Here is a 5,296-nt window from a genome sequence, read left to right on the forward strand (position 1 = left end):
GGAGAACTCTCTTGTGAGTCACTTGACTCAGACTCACTATCAGTCAAGGAAGCAGCATTCGCTTTCTCTTTGGCCCTTTTGTAATTTGCACACTCAAGTCGAATGTGACCAAAACCATGACATTCATGGCACTGAATATTGTCATTGACAGCTCTAGTTTCTCTCTTATACCTCCCTTCTCGGTTTTCTGAACTAGAACCTCCATTGATACCCTTGAACCTTCTCTTTTCTTGTCTTGGGTTTTTCTGGGCAAACATCTTCCTGAATTTTTTAGCATAAAATGCTATCTCCTTGTCACTCATGGCAAGTTCGTCAGAAGATTCACCAGACTCTTCTCTAATAGCTTTGAGGGCTATGGACTTGTTTTTCTTATCCATAGGAAGAGTATGTTCATAGGTTTGTAAGGAACCCACCAACTCTTCAACTCTCATGTTGTCCAAGTCTTTGCTTTCTTCTATAGCAGTGACTTTGGGACGAAACCTCTCAGGAAGAGATCTAAGGACTTTTCTCACAATTCTGTCCTCAGGAATTCTATCCCCTAAATTAAAACGAGAATTGACAATATCATTAAGTTTGCTATAGAAGACATCAAAAGTTTCATCATCCTTCATCCTAAGTTCTTCAAAGTTGGTGGTCAGCATTTGAAGTTTAGAATTTTTTACAGCCTTGGTACCTTCATGGGTAACCTCAAGAATGTCCCATGCCTCTTTGCAATTTTCACACATGGAGATTCTTTTGAACTCCTCCTGGGACACGGCCATGAATATCGCATTTAGGCCTTTGCTATTCCAACTACACTCGTTGACTTCATCCCTAGAGTAATTTTCCACACCCTTGGGGGTTTCGACTCCCTCAATGAATACAACCGGTTGTTTCCATCCCTTTGTTACAGAGGTCCACACTCGTTCATCTACAGACTTAAGGAAAGCTCTCATTCGAACCTTCCAATACGCATAGTTACTTCCATCAAAAAATGGTGGAGATGTGAGTGATTGAGACCTATCCATATAAACCACTACAGCAGGATCACACTCAGGAACTAAATCCTAGCGGAGTGAACCCTCTCTGATACCAATTGAAAAAGCAGTGGTTCTACACAACACTACACCTAGAGGGGGGGTGAATAGGTGTAATCTAATTTTTATGGCCTTTTGAAAATTAATCAAACAAGCAGATAATAAAAGAAACAAATAACACAAATAATCAACACATGATTTTGTTCACGGAGTGGAAACTCATTTGAAGAACCTCTTCAAAATCTAAAACCACTCCGGGTGTAAGACACCACCTCAAATCCACTATAGAAACTTTAGTTTGTTACAACCAATTTAGAACACTCACAAAACCTTTGTAGTAGCTAAACTTGGCTTGCAACACCACGAGTGACCCACTCGATCTCTACACGCATGTAGTGTCGGAACTCCGACCTTCCTATAGCTTCCCACGAGAACCTCTCGATCTCTGCATCAACGGCAGCTCCGGACTCTTCCGGCCAACAGCAATGTCCACTTCAATGGACTCAAATAAGAGTTGATTTTGAATGTGTTATGATGGAGTAATATTTTTCCAAGAGAGAATCAACCAAATGGGGGAGAGGTTGCTCTAAGAAGTTCTTGGAGGCCCTTAGGGTTTTTGCTCTGATTCTCCACACATAGAACAGAAGCTAACATGTTCTATTTATAGTTCCCATCAAATGAGGCGTTCAAAACCCTACATTGTAAGTGATCTGGAACATTGGCTCGAGCGAAGGGTCGAGCGAAGGTCGAGCGCCGAAATCTACCTGAGTTCACTCGAGCGCCATGTCGAGCGAGTATCGAGCGGTCGACTCTGCCTGAGTTCGCTCGAGCTCAGTGTCGAGCGAGGGTCGAGCGACACACTCTGCCTGGGTTCGCTTGAGCTCAGTGTCGAGCGAGGGTCGAGCGGTTGAATCTGCCTGAGTTCGCTCGAGCTGTATGTCGAGCGATGGTCGAGCGGTTGAATCTGCCTGAGTTCGCTCGAGCCGTATGTCGAGCGATGGTCGAGCGGTTGAATCTGCCTGAGTTCGCTCGAGCGCTCTGTCGAGCGAGGGTCGAGCGAAGTCGCTTCTTTTGACCAATAATGAGCACACTTCAAGCCCACTTCAATCCTTCCGCAACAACACTTGTTACAACACCATTTTCCACAGGTTTTCACAAGAATATGCCAACACGCTCATTTTTCCCTCAACACTCATAAACAGACAAATGCCGTTACTCAAAACCTATGTGTCTGTCTAATTCAGCTGCAATGCAACAGGTCTCACATAATCTAGTCCCCGGCCACTAAATGGTGAGCATCCACATTATGTTTATAATTAAAGACCATCGCATGTGTTAAAGAACGTGTTTCACCCCGTCAATAGTATGGATAATCTACAACGAAATTAGAAGGCGGCATGGGATGTCCAGTGGAACTTCGATACTTAAATTAGAGGGAAGTTGTTTCAATATAAGTATATGAATGAACGTATCAAATGTGTTAAGTATAGGTATTATTTATCGGAGCATGATAAGGCTGATAAGGACTTGATCTAGGAGGATCCGAGTTAGATGATGTTGAGTTGTCAGATGGCACGTTAATTGCACTGAAATACCTTGAGTTGGCAAATCATGAGCACGAAAAATGTAGGAAATCGTGATTTTTTCCTTATTGGGGTAGTTTTAGATGCACTTCAGTATTTTGGCCATAATTTTGGCTACGAGTATCAAAACTGTACATATGACCCTAATTTGAAAAGCTCTTCTCTGCGTGCATGTCATGGTTACTGAGCTATTCTCAATGTGCATGTTTTTAAAGGTCTAAATCCATTGTTTTCCCTTCCGAACTCTCTTTTTTAGTTATTTTTTTTACCTTTTATGATAATATTTCATTTATCATTTAGAAAGTGATTTTGAACTCGATTTGGGTTAGATTTTTGTCAGATTACTTTTTTTTATTACATATTTAATTTTGGCATGATTATTGAGATTTTTCTATTTTTGGTAAAATTATGAGATTGACAATTTTCAGCTATTACAGTCTGGCTTGTGGGTTGATTTTAGACATTCTTGAATTAGATAATTTTGAATTGAATAGTAGAGTTGTTTTCTCTGTGTTTTTGGTTCAATCTCTTATTTTCTTTCCTTGTGAATTATTTGTTGAAATTATTTTGAAGAATAATCACAATTTTGTCTAGAGGACTAATCTTCAATGATTATCTTGAAGACCCTCATTATTAAGTGAAGCGGTCACCTCCCTGATCAATCGTAGATGTTATCTACTCACGTTATCTATAACACGTATCAATAAGACCAATCCCTAGGCTCGTAGTTCAACCCTCGGCATCTCAGATTGCTTGGGCCTTTTCATATATATGGGTTTATTCCTCCAAGCCCTTAAATATCCCTTCCAACATGCATCTAAGAAATTAGAACATGATGAATGTCCAACGAAAAAATGAAGGAAAATTCTATACAACATACTACTATCCCACTTGTATCCTATTAAGTAAGATGTGGTACATTTACTATCATTAAATGATAATTTATTATATGCTTCTATATCATCAAATGATGATAAATACGCTATATCATATATAATGAGATGTAAGTGGGATGCTGGTGTGTTATATAGCATTACTCAAGAGTGAAAAGATTGCGTGCATTCAATTATTTTTGTTCAAGTATAACCATAAATCTCAAGCAAAAAAACTCATTCACAATATGAAATAGCCTATCTATCTACATAAACAGTACTAATATATTGATGGAATATACAACTAGCTAGGTTTAAAATAATGTGAGGCCAAAGACCCTCTCTATCTCAATCGATTGATGCAACACTTGGTGTATCATAATGAGATACAAACCCTTTAATTATGCATATACCAATTATTTTATCCTGAAGTGTTGCAGGCGCATATACGCTCTCAAAAAACTTTCCATATATACGTTCTTTTCGCTCTGCTAGGGTTTGAACCCTTACGTGGTTTTGCATGGCCGCCGACGGGGTTTTGCAGCCTCCGGCTGGCCCCCACAGGTCCTTCGCTGATCTGGTTTCGGCCGTTCCACAGCCCCTGCCTGAGATGGAGGTGGCTTTTCGTCCTCCAAAGATAGTAGATGGAGAAATCATTTTTCACTTCTCGGCAGAGGAGATTGAGCGCACTGCTACTCCTTTCCAATATTCAATGGTGATCAAATTCCTTCGCCCATGACCTTCACTTGATGATATCCATGTGTTCATTTGATCTAGATGGGGTCTGTCCAGCATGCCAGTCGTCTCCTCCATGCAGCAACCGCGCCATGTTTTTGTCCGGATGTCCAACGAGGAAGACTTCAATAAAGCACTTTCAAGAGACTCTTGTGACGTTAATGGTTGTCCATACAGGCCTTTTGTCTGGAAACCAGATTTTGATGAAAGCTTTGAGTCCCCTTTTGTTCCGGTTTGGGTCTTTTTACCAGGACTTCCTCCAAATTTTTTCCATGCTTCAATTCCTAAGGTTTTGACAGCACCGATTGGGAGATTCATTCGCCGTGATAATTCGACGAAGTGCGCAACCCGAACAGATGGAGCAAGGGTGTGTCTTGAGGTTAATGCATCAAAGGATCCTATTCTACACTTTTGGATAGGCAGTCCTGGTTTACCTGGAAGTCGACGGCAAGGGGTAGTGTATGAAACGTTGCCTGCTTACCGTTCTAACTGCAGATGCCAAGGCCATAATTTGAAGACCTGTCGCCGAGGTAATGACCAGAGTAAAAAAGGGAAGGGCAGCTTGGTTTGGGTTAATAAAGGTGTCAAAACAAATATGGAGAAAGAAGGGTTTAAAGTGGAAGAAATAATTACTAAGCCAACTGAAACCGATGGCTTTAAAGTGGAAGAAATAAATGCTAAGCCGAGTGAATCTGATGGGATTGCACCCAGTGTCAACACTGTGAATCCTGTAGGAGGGCTTTCGGCAAGTGAGAAATCTGATGAGAAGGAAGTAGGAGGTTCTTCGGTTATTGAGAAAATTGTTGAAAAGGAAGCTGGAGGTTCTTTGGTTGCTCAGAGTTTGAAATGTGCTCATGAGGAGGTGCAGAATTTGATCCAGGACATGCATGAAGAAGAAGCAGATTGCAGAATTTTGAGTGGGCCGGATGGTGTAGGTGAAGGTCAGGAATCTGATATGCAAGTGGAGATCTTGGGCCTGCAGGGTGCAATACAAACGCAGCAAGTCCATTTGAGTGAGGTGTAGGAGTTAGAGAAGGGTCCTGTTTTGGATTTTAATGGACATCAAGCGGATTTTCATAGGCCGGTTTTG

This window comes from Carya illinoinensis, chromosome 13, assembly GCF_018687715.1.
Source record: "Carya illinoinensis cultivar Pawnee chromosome 13, C.illinoinensisPawnee_v1, whole genome shotgun sequence".
In the NCBI taxonomy this organism is placed as follows: Eukaryota; Viridiplantae; Streptophyta; class Magnoliopsida; order Fagales; family Juglandaceae; genus Carya; species Carya illinoinensis.